This window comes from Hylaeus anthracinus, unplaced genomic scaffold (genome assembly GCF_026225885.1).
Source record: "Hylaeus anthracinus isolate JK02 unplaced genomic scaffold, UHH_iyHylAnth1.0_haploid 3, whole genome shotgun sequence".
NCBI classification, from domain to species: domain Eukaryota; kingdom Metazoa; phylum Arthropoda; class Insecta; order Hymenoptera; family Colletidae; genus Hylaeus; species Hylaeus anthracinus.
In genome coordinates this window covers 2,521,485-2,534,157 of record NW_026535284.1, presented here as the reverse complement: position 1 = coordinate 2,534,157, position 12,673 = coordinate 2,521,485, and the positions used below count along the sequence as shown (strand labels likewise).

The window sequence follows — 12,673 nt, the reverse complement described above, 5'->3', positions numbered from 1 at the left end:
AGGCCGCTTGATAATTACCGGCAAGCGTCGTGATTGGCAAGCAAGAACATGTGGAAAGTCGAGTAAAGAAATTCTCGGAAAACCTTAATTCTATATTTTTACTATGTTCTTATTTTAATTCGCTTATATTAAAACATATCTGTCAAAGTCTTCAAACTTTAGATCTAGTCAATTAAAGTGTACAAAATAATTGATTATTCGTGTAAGACATATTTTATATGTATTTGCATATGCATATGCTTAATAATACATGCATATTCTTAAGATATCTTTGTTCGCTGAACCCTGTTTTGATGCAATCCATTGAGGTTGTGTTCATTACCAATATTTTGAAATGATCAAACCGGTAGTAAATAAACAGTTTGTTTACAATGGATAGAGAATTTGTATAAGATAGGAATTTCACCACTTCGAAACCTAAACTAAAGCGAAATCAGAATGAATCCGCACAGGAAAGTAAAGAGAGCTCTTTCGGAATGGCATAAACACCTAAATACAGCGCAGCTGCATGCCAGAAGCTCGATCCTTAAACATTCGCGAAGTGCGCCGGACGTTCGACGTGCATCTAAAAGTCTACGTGCTCCGATTGTTGAATATCTTCGTAATGAGGAAGCGTACAGAGAAAAGGTAACTATTCCCACACCGTTAATCGTACTCTTCCCAGTAATAATAATTACTCAACATCTCGCCAGTCCAAACGTCTCAACAGCTTACCATAATGTGTTTTGTATAAATTTCTGTTTTCTCTTATTTAACATTTAGGATTAGTTTATAGCCAGTTGCACGAACAATTTTAATTAAAGTTCTAAACTATATAATCATTAGTAATTTCAATTGTTTGCAGTGGGTTAAGATATATCCCGCCATGCATGAAAAGTTAATCAAAAGATAGGTTTTTGACGTAGCTAGCCTCAAAGAGTAAAGACTTCTATCTTACAGTTGCTAACAACCTTTGTAATCGATGAGACTTTAAACCCAAGAAAAACAAAAATTCAAACTCGAATAATGGGTTAATACGTCTCACAATGCACAAATGAAAACACAAATGTACGATCGAATAAATCGCTACATATTCGAATAAACTTTTGTCTCGTTACTGATGCCACGTGAATCAGACCCAGACCGAAAAGAATGCATTGATAACAATGATCCTCCACGATTTAAGATACTCACTTTTACGAATTCACAGCTGAGTGCAGCCCGCACTCGCGGTTCGATGCGTAACGTCAATGCGCGGGAATCATGTTTACAGTTGGCGAACAAGCGGCATTGAGCGCATCCGATTGCACTGTTAGACACTGACGGGGTAAATCCTTGAGAAATGTTCAAACGGACCACTGGTTGTATGTAGAGTCACTGTCGTTTAGTCTCCACCTCGCAGGATCCTCTAATTCGGTCCTCGAGAAGAGGACGTAGCACTCGCGAGTCGGAGACAGTCCCTCAAATTCCGCGAAAACTCGAGTCAGTTTTACTCGTTGGTTTTGATTCTCGACGAAGATTTTTCCTTCGAACGCGACGGATGATCAACGACAATCCCGTACGGTGCTTGACGAGTTGAACAGCGCGTCTCTACGAGCGTTGAAATCACCAGCGAGCTATACCGTGTACCGCACACCACGAGCGCTACGCTACAACTGACGCGACGCGAACGCGTGAGTCGAGGAGTAACGTTGGCGTAGTAAGCCAGCTACGCCCGGCCGCTGAGGAAAGAAAACGACCTTCCTGGGGAGTGCACGAGACTCGTCGGAACGCTTGGTGAATGTTTGAGCGAGTTTCGGTGTGTTTGCGCGGGGGCGGCGCGCGACGCGAAACTCCGTACGCCGAGGTCGTAAGTATGTCCGCGGAAGATCCAAAAGAAAAGGCAGAATTAAAAACTGTTGGTTATTCGAATCATTTACACGTTCTCGACCGGCAGATATTTTACGTTTCTAATACCAAGTAGTGACGAAAATAATAAAATTCTGAAGCTGCACATCACGTATTTGTATCGTTAGGGCGAAGATAAAAATTACTAAATATGTTTTGAAATTTTACTGTTTTAAATATGCAGTGTATAAAATAAAAAGATTTTCATAACCAGTCGTACAGTGGTGCCGATCCGAAAAGTATGCACTGTTTCTCCATAACTTTTAAATTATAAGAAATATTGACATGAAATGCGGGCTCAGTAATTTAGTAATGTTAAGAAGCAGATAGGATAAAGGAAAAAGTATATACCGATATTATTGTTGTTAATATTATTATTATTATTACTATTATCGTTTTTATTTGTTATTTTGTGTAGGACACATTCCGATTTCTTACAACGTGGGACTTTTTGGAACTTAAATGATATATCTTGTTAATCGTAAAAATTTTAGAAAATTGTATTCATTTTATTCTGCATTAATTTTTAAACATGTTGTATACAATAAATATTTCTTAAACGCATGATTTTTTGTTACAAAAGTATACCTTTTATTATACAGTACAAATGTGACGAGAATACTGTACACAGATATTAAAAGTATTAAAACCCTTTACAGTATAAACTTGCCATCTTATTTCTATTTTTTTTTTTCATTTTCAAGGTTGGTTGGCACTTAAAAAGCGATACAAATTTATCAGATATGACTACGAGGAAGTTGATTTTTTGACAAAATGGCACATACATCATTTTCGGATCTGATCGATTTCGAGTCTTTTTTTAAAATTGTGCTACGTTGGAAAAAAACTGCTTATCACTCATTGAATGAGTAATATTTTTCAATTAAATTTTGAGAAAGTAAATTACATTTTCGCTTCGTGATTTCTACTTTTTAACAGAAAATTATCGGTGGTTCCAACTTTTTGATTGAAAAATAAAAATTGTATATTTTTCTCACTGTTATATATCGTCAAATTTAGTATTTCTTCTTTGTATGATATAAATAAAAGCAGTTCGCAATATAGGAGAACTTCACAATATTTAGCGACTACAATCTATTGATAATCACTATATAAACCAAAAAGTTTAAAAAGTATATTACCGTTGTAATTTGTAGAACATCTATTATGACTTTTATGAAGAAGACTCGAGCCATTTATAATGTTTTATAAATTCATTTTATCGCAGATATATAATTCTATACGACTTTATTTATAAATACTTATAAATATTTTATAAATGAAATATCTATATCACAGATAATAATAAAGTTAAATAAATATAGTTCTTTATTCCGTTGAGATTCATGAGAGATAAGGTACAACAAAGAAAAAAGAAAATTTCTTTTTAGCATTGTGTAGATAGTATTATGATGAACGTAATTAACTTATGATATATGAATTAATACACTATGAATTCATTTTAATGCAGAAAACCATGATAAAACTAAGATAAAGGATGAGTAATTTAATTCTCCCATTGTTGAAACTTATCTAAAATAAAATTCAACAGAATTAGGGAAGAAAAAATTTCTTGTTAACGATACAATAGGTTATAGAAGCAGTTTCAATAGTAACAGTATGTTACAGAAACTTCTAAAAGAATATACATCGCATCATTTCATGGGGATTTATAACTTATAAGAAATTAAATTGTATTAATTAATTTTTCATTAATAACTAATGACAAATTATGCCACTGATTCCTATATCACAGTAAATAACCGTGATAACGTACATATTTAGAACATGTACTGGCATCGAACGAATTTGATCCAATTACATAAAAGTAAAATATATACTGCAACGTTCTCTATTTAACTCAATAAAAGCAATTCCAACCGGTTTCGGTATTAGAGTTATCCCGTATCCGCCACGACAGATAAATCTAAACTGTCCCGTAGCATGTTAGATTTATTTTTGAGACTCTCTTTTTCCCAAAACAGAAGTAATTCATTCGCTGACAGAATGATTTAAATGATAATTGAAATTCCGTGAACGCGGCAAGTAGCATCCCAAGCGAGTAAATTACAATATTGGAGGAAGAACAAGTCCCACCTACTAATGAATGTGACACGTGACTTTTGAGACACCTAAAAAACAAAGTGCATAGTGATAAAATACATATGTACACCGATTTAATTTTGTTATTAGTTATTCCACGTACGGGAGAATCGCCTGGGGAAGGATTGTAGCTGATGTGAACCGTGTATACAAGCAATCATTACCCCGTGGCTCGTGATGCTCCAAACGAGACTTGCAGCGGACGGAACAATGGATTCTAATCGAACCCTCGAAGAAAGACTGTTAATCCTTTAGTCGCTTCGTGTAATGTTAATCGACTTGAATTAATACTCGAATTAAATTAAAAAGTACACCACCGGCTATTAATTACAATACACCACCACAGCCATAACTTCTTCAAAGTAAGAAGAACGTAATTAACGGTTGCCGTACATAAATGAGTTGAGCTTCTATTGTAAGGGATGTCTGCACTCATTTGTATCATATCAGCATAGTTATCGTAAAATACTGGATATATATAACTTGTCAGATAACGAGGTTCACAACAGAACAGTATATGATCCCCACAACGGGAGCCCACAACATTCCTTATGGGTTTATCTTGACAAATGGGCTCGAGAAGAACGAATTATGAATAAAAATCATTCGTGGAATATACTGTAAGAGAAATGGACAGTCAAAGCTGAAATTTTTGAAAAATTGGTAGCTAGAAGGTCTCGAGTATGTTATGCTAAGGGCGAATAATTTAATGAAAGAAAAATTTGAGTAAATCGTCGATTTAATTGTTTTGAAACCCTCCCAATGAATTAAAATATTACTACTCCATTTCAATAAATATGAATTTATTATAAAATAGCTTTTTACTTCCGTCCTTCTTCGACAAAATACTGCAAATATCGTGGTATATTGATTATTAGTGACCAGTAGTGTATACATATACAGGCTGTCCCATATAAGGTGTTACAAGCTGCTTTCTTAGAAGGTAATGAAGATATCGACTACATTTTTCCCTACACTTAAATGGTACAGGTTACTCTATCCGTTTTTCATTTTAAGATACAGATTGTCAGGAGAACATGAGTAAAAAAGTAGAAAAATGTTCCGTAGATAGATCGTGAGATAAAAGAAGTTCTGCGACTGAAAAAGTTTTAAAAAGTGTGCTACAATAACCAAAGCATGTTACAGTGTCCGATAAACACCTACCTACGCGATAGCCGCGACTCGTGCGCATCGAAACGACCGCGATGACGACCTATCATGGACACAGAAATTTCGTCGTTCCCGCGGAGGTGGCGATATTTTATTTATGCGCCTATACCTGTCGACGACGAAGGAAAAAGAAACGAAAGGATTGCTTCCTACGTGATCGCTCGCAACGCGAACGTATGGGCGTCGATCGTTCCTTCGTGCAAGAAGGGCTGACGACTGTCTGAAGGAAAACGTAAGATTTACGTGGGAGTATATCTCCAATTTATTTAACGAGACGCGTTACAGGAGAGGGGAACTGTGAGCGCTATGAGTTAAAGCGTTGAGAATTACGAAATTTTCGAGTTTTCTTTAAAGTAAACAAGTGAATCTACACATTCTCAAAAGAGTACAACATGATATCAACGCCGGATAGAGAAATTTCAGAAATTGTTTTTAAAGAAGATGCAGGATGAATTGTTTTCAAACTTTTATTATGTTTGAGTGAACACTTAAGCAAACAGAAACTGGTCTCAAAACGCCAACATGAAGTTTTATGTTCGACAGAATGCGCAGATGAGCATTTGAATAAAAAATGTTGGTACTTAGTTAACAGATCCGTGACTATAGCATACATTTGAAATCAATAAATAAAAAATTTTCTTCAATTACATACATACGACTATAGTTTAAAGTAGGATTTTTCAATAACTCACAAAATTATAAAACAGGGGGTAACTTAATAAAATGTTTAAATTTCACGATATATATATGTCAGGTTGAGTAACTCCTTTTCGAAGTCGGTTAAAAATGTTACCTATTTATTGAAAGAAACAGAAACAGCCAATTTAACAAAAATTGGCTAACGTCGAGCTATAGAGATCAATTTGCTTATCTATATTACTATTACTAGCACTGTATAATTTGTATACTGTCTGCGATATTGCAGGTGAACTAAACGTATGGACATATAACAAAAGGAATTTCGATTCTATCATGAAAGTGGAATAACCCCCTGGGATCGCTTGAAAGTTGATCACTTTAATTTACAAAAGAAAGATGTTTCGCTTTTCTAGTGCTCCAGATACGATCCAGATTAAACGCGATACAAATAGAATACATTAAGCAGATGATAAACGAAAGTTATGCGTTAGCTTTCATTCCGGAAGCAACGAGAACAATTTTTTCCTTGCAACTGATAATCTTTTCATTAACACATTCGCGACCGGCAGATATTTTACTGAGTACTGACGAAAATAATAGGTAGACTGGAAAGTAATGTCGTTTCTTTTACATTAAATTCAAACAAATTTTTAATAAATTTCTATTTTTAATCAATTATGAAATTGCTCTCATTATCAGTAGCCTTTGCCATCAGATGTGCAAAATTTTCAATGCCAGATTGATAAAAATCAATGAGCTGATGAATGATAAACAAATATTTAAAATTGCAAAAACGACATTACTTTCCAGTTCACCTAATAATAAAATTCTGAAGCTGGACATCGCAAATTTGTATCGCTAGAGCGAAGATAAAAATTACAAAATGTGTTTTGAAATATTAATGTTGTAAATATGTAATATATAAAATGAAAAGATTTTCATAATTTTGTCATAACCAGGAATAGAATTTGAAGTGACGTGAATTCACGTCAGCGGTCGCGAATGTGTTAATTTTTCTTATGACGAAACGTTCACGCTTTAGATTCGTTAGAAATCTTACCAAATCACCGAAGCGCCTGAATACATGAATAGAGAGAAATTCTATTAATAATTCCACCCCTTATTCAAACGTGAAGGCATATAAAAAAGGTAGGAAATGATACACAACACGACTAAAGAACTAAATCGAAAGCACTTGCTGGGGGATACTCGGATAGACAGGGTTGATTGACGAAAAGGTCGATGGAAGACCTATCCCTCTACCTGGATAGGATCTCCATGGGTATCGTGGAGTTCTAAAGTAATTCGAAGTTCGACACGGGCAACAATGCAGGCGCAGCCATTAGAAATGTATCAAACAGGATCTTTGAAAGTGATACCTTTCACGGGGCGAGCCTGCAACCGTAATCGGAATAGATGTCTGATCTACGAACTGCAAATTACGTTCGTTCTTGAAATTTTAATCGACTTATCCGGCTCCTTTTCTCTTTCAACTGAGCCATTAAAAGTACCAAGCAAACGAAATACCATTAATTGGCAACATTCTCTTCTTGTTTTGGCTGCACCGGTTGTGATTTGTTTAACAAATTTCCATTACTGTTTCTCGAGGAAACGTTTTAACATGTTTCGACATTTCCGATTTCCGTAAAATTGCCTCGGTGAAATTGATACTGGCACTGTCCAAAAGAACACATTACTCAGTAGATGATGTTAAAAATACTTGGACGTGTTGTGATTATTTTGAACAGAGCAACCACTGGATTCAATTATTAAATAAAGATGATAATTTGTAACTTGCATTACAACGAGAAAAACATTATTTTGCTAGGAGGGAGGTGCTTATTTTAGAATTATTTTTGGACAAACGGACAATTTTCTGGTAAAAAGGTTTAAGAGTATTCGAAAGAACGTTTCCTGGCTCATGTGTCACAATTTTTGTATTTAACCTTAAATACAAATTAAAAATTCTCAAATGTTCACCTCTTTTGGACCGTCCTAGGCAGTCTTTTCTCCTTAATTACATCGAGATCTTGGGAATTTATTTTATTTTCGTTAAATAGAGGTATTAAAGAGAATTTCCAAATTTCAAGAAGGAATGTAGGAACTCCCAAATCTTGGAAAATAAACGATCTTGGGAAAATACGTACTTATGCTAACTGCGATCTTATGACCCGTGTGTTGAGGTCGAAGACCTTCCAACGGGGGAAAACAGACTGGTTCGAATGGCGGCGTATTCAAAAGAGTCTCGTAGCGATCTCAACCCCCTAACCGACGGCGACGCGACGACGAGTAAACACTGTGCAACGTTAAAGTCGTGAAATCTCAGCCACGCGTGATATCGCGATATGTGGTAGGTACCTATGTAATTCATCCAATACGCGTGCCCTTTGTCGCGAACAACGAGCCCCCTGTGAAGTATCCCTCTGCCACCTATGACGGTCTGGCTTCGTTCACAGCGATCTCGAGGAGAAAATTCAATTAGCTCTGGCGGCCAGATCGCCGCAGTTGCAGCTGCAATCGGCAGATACGTCTCAAGCACGTGTAGCACATAACCGACAATGCGAAAAGGCCTGCTCAACGCAACTCTCGGCTCGCTGACTTCATGCACGGGTGCGTATCGTGGGCATTCCGAGTATCTGTCGGCGATTCGAACACTGTTTCTTGCCTATTCGCCCGTTGCAATATTCAACTCTTTGCACTCGAGATGCGACTCTCGGTCGTCATTGAATTTTACGTGGGAAATCGAGCGATAGCGACTGAAGGGCAATCAATTGATAATATGTCTACTTTTTACGGTTATATTATATTGTACTTGTCAATGGATATTTATCACTTACCGGTCAAAAGTCAATCGTCATATTTTTTTTTTAGGGAATAATCCTTGAACGCGTATAGACTTTTTTGAAGTCCACTTTACCTACGTAAAAATGCATCGTGTTATATTCTACTAAAAATCGAAAGAACTTTGTTTCCTTCTTTTCTTGTGAGACCTGGTAATCAGTATTATTTGCGACGAAAGGTTGTTCACACGATGCTTCGTCGCAAGAAATAGCGAGCTGATGGCTGCGAACTTGTAACATGATTTTTAGATTTAGTCAATGTAATTCCACAGAATTTTATTTAAAAAATTGGACTATTATTAGGGATGCTACGATCACACAATTAACTTGATCGTATAATACGTAACTGAATTAATTAAGTATACACCATTCAACATGGCAATGCATTCATAGCTAGAGTCAGTTTATTCATATTTTCATTAATGAACTCTATTTCTATTCCATGGACTGATAATTAATATCGAAATATATTAATTACTAGCTGCGCCCTGCGGTTTCAACCGCGTGGAATACTATTCTTATTCTACATGTATCACGTTTGTGATTGCATTCTTCATTTACCGTAGGTACAATGATTATTGTAATGTTTATGCAAGTATGTAGTTAGGTATTTCGTAACAGGTGAACGCATTTAACTGTGCGTAGAGTAGGGATAGATTTTTAAATGTAAATGTTAATGATGAATTTGGTTGTGTAACGAATGACCTATATTTCACTTCTCTGTGAATTATTTTTATTTGTCATTATTTCAAACTATGCGACCACATAATCATTTCAAACCATCAATCCTTTTTTAACACAAAAAACGTTATTGTAGGTTAAATATAAAAAAAATATATATACATGTCGATTTGAGTAACCTTCTCCTTTTCGAAGTCGATTAAAACGCTAGGTATATCATGTCGCTGACTTTTCTTTAGATCCATTGATAACCATTATTTCTGTATTACATTATTTTCACGTGTATTCAACCATTTGGTCAGTGTACGCCGATAAAGTAGCCAAGCAGCACTTTTCTTCCGACTTGACTTACAAATTTTGAGATTTTAAATTGGAAACGTATTTTTATCAAAATAAAATATAGCTTATGTCACTCAGGGGTAGTGTAGCTTTCTATTACTAAAATAAAATATAGCTTATGTCACTCAGGGGTAGTGTAGCTTTCTATTACTAAAAAAACTTTTTAAATCGGTTCAGCAGTTCCGGCAATTACTTCCTATATACAAATAAACAAACTTTACCTCCTTGTAATATGAGTATAGAGTGTTGATGTAATACTACGGTATTTAATCATCGCTTATCGTGAATTATTCGATAAGGAACGTTTGGCATAACAACCGTGGGATAACTTTTGAAATTTTTAAATAAATGACATTATTTATTCCACGTGTTTTTTGTTGGCTCAATAACGATAGAATGTATCTCATCCCACGCTGTCGTTCAGTGTTCCTACGCGCCATTGAGCACCTGCTTATATAAATTCTTCGTTTCCTATGGGGCTCTTTAATAACCTTTTATTTTTAGATCTAGCTAAATGGGTAGGAACAAGGTTGCTATTTCTTACATGATTTTTATTTTCTATTGACTTTATAACTCATTCAAGTCTCAACAAATACAGACGAAACGTTATTATTTATGGTCGAATTAAACTCAAATGGCTGCTTAATTTTACTAACCCGATTGGGAATGGAGCTAAGCTCGTACCTTTGGGTTTCTCATATTTGGGACTCTGAAAAGATAAGTGATATATAGAGTAGTGGGGATAGTCTTATGATTTAAATAATCTATCAATATACTCTCTTATACTATCAATTGAGTTTTATCTGAATGTAGATTCACAGTAAAAAAAAATGAATTATAAGAAAGTAATTTTTGTTTTCCTTAACAATATGTATTACATCGTTTACTTTTGGGTTCTTCTTTTACAATTACAAGAGCAACTTTGATTGAGTAAAAATTGTTTTTTTGATGGGACTCTTGAGAGTATGAATGTGTGTACTAAATATTAAAAATGTGTCGTAAAAAAAAATTTATTTTTTCAATTGCAAATTTAAGAGTTCTTTGGATTTGCCCACATAAGAGCAACATTGAAAAGATTAATATTAAACGCATTATTTATCATATCCTTTTAGCTCATATGATTTATCTTTTTTCATTTCCACTGAAAAGACTGAAAAATTCAAAATATACATGGTGCTACAGATATGTTCCACAGTGTAGATACAAGACGACAATTTTATTCCACTTTAGTGTACTAAGTATTACAGCCAATAATGTAATCTACTTAGTACAAATAAAGAAACTTACCTGAGAGAATAACATCAGTTCAGCATAAACGACACCTTGGAAGACAACCTAAAGGACATCAAGTCGATCCAGAACGTACTGCGCTACCTAAAAAAAAACTCTATAGTAGACTATAAATTTACAACTGTGTCGCTGATAACCCACTCAGCGATTGACACGACGTTAAGTATCTGATCCAAAAAAAAAAAGAAAGGTTAATCAAATTTCATTCTTATTTTTTCAGATAGACTCCTTCCCCAGGTACATAACAATTTCCAAGCCAGGTTATACATCGAATGCTAGAAATAATGCGCCGGCTAGGTGAATCGTGCCAGAAGGATCGCCCTGGTCGACAGGAGAACTCGGCCAGAACGAAGGCAGAGAGCAAATCACGGAACCACGGTGGTCAGCCACTTTATCCTCGTGTACGCAGGGAACGGCGTCGAGCACCACGAGCACGGCTACGGCATGCGTGCGCTGGCTATGGGAGTTTGGCAGCGGCGGTCCAGCCCCGACGGGTCTCATGGTGTTGCGTTACTTTCCCACAGGCGAGTCCTCTTCCTTCGTGTGCAATTCTCTCCAGGTTGCACGGCGCGTACGCCCACCGTGTGCACCTGCACACGCAGAGCCCGCGAATAGAGAACGCAGACAGGCCTACTGGTGCACACGGGACGAAAACTGGCAGTCAGAGGAGAATGAAAAGAACCGAGAGAGAAGCACGCATCTCACCTTGCAAGGCGAACCTGTTCGCCGCTCCCGAAACCGAATCTCGCAGTAACCGAGTGTTACGACCTGAAAATAATGTTTCTGGGGATCTTTAAATTCCAGACTACGGGACTGGGGCGGAAGCTGAACGTCGGGAATCGCCCGATAGTCAGCATTCGGATGAAAAGTCGACCATCGTGAGATGAAACGGTAATGGTGGTGTACGACGGTATTGCGTAAATTTCTCGTTCGAGCGATTCCACGAATCTTCTGTATTGAATGAAAAGATTAAAGAGTAAAAGGGGAGTATCGACTGAGCAAGACTGTCGTCTTTTTTGTGCGATGTGACAAGGGGAGACCCAACCTGCTTCTTTTTGATTTTAACAAGCTTTTGGAGGATGGTGGAATATAGGTGTTTGAGTGGGGTAGAATTTTAGATGCGGAACCGGTGGGGCTTCGATTGTGGCATGAGAGCATCTTTCATTGCGCGGTATAAACCAGGGAGAAGGATAATTGCCAAACAACGAATAAGGTTGGGATACCAGTAGGGATGTAGTAATCGTAAGTAACGCTATTACACACTGAATTGATCATTGTGGTTATTGCAGGAACCTCTTTTATTGCGGAACTTTTCTGAATTTTTTTCTATAGGTCTATATTCTATATTGAATTAAAAACTTACACTATATACGTGGATATTTATACTTTTAGTATAGAAGTAGATATAAATCCAAACTAATACATTTCACACTGTGAATTAGACTGCAGAACGTTTATTTGTATTTGTATTTTATTAAATTAAAAACTTATTGTACATACACAAGTATTAATACTTTTAGGATAAAAATATATATAAATACAAATTAATACATTTTGCATTATGAATTAGATTTTTATACATTGAATTAGTCACTTTGATTATTAAAGGAACTTCGACCATTGCAGAAAATTTCTTAATTTGTTTTTCTATGATTAATTTTTGAATTTTAATTGAATTCAAAACTGACAGCACAGACATGAATGTCAATACGTTTAGTATTTGTTTAAAAGTACATACAAATGTA

The 12,673-nt window shown here is 35.9% G+C and overlaps 1 protein-coding gene and 1 long non-coding RNA gene across 3 annotated transcripts in view; one reads left to right on the top strand and one right to left on the bottom strand.

Moving 5' to 3' along the window:
* Positions 1–1,624, bottom strand: part of LOC128894264 (uncharacterized) — a 302,271-nt gene extending 300,647 nt beyond the window's left edge. For both annotated transcript variants that reach the window (XR_008461488.1, XM_054155918.1), the window contains exon 1: positions 1,174–1,624. The gene's annotated coding sequence lies outside the window, so the exon portion shown is untranslated. The remainder of the gene's footprint in view (positions 1–1,173) is intronic.
* A 6,158-nt stretch (positions 1,625–7,782) lies between these two features.
* On the top strand, positions 7,783–11,884 carry LOC128894326 (uncharacterized). The gene is made up of 3 exons (XR_008461514.1): positions 7,783–8,128; positions 8,235–8,388; positions 11,149–11,884. It is a non-coding gene; the product is annotated as an uncharacterized LOC128894326 (long non-coding RNA).
* The last annotated feature ends 789 nt before the right edge of the window (positions 11,885–12,673 follow it).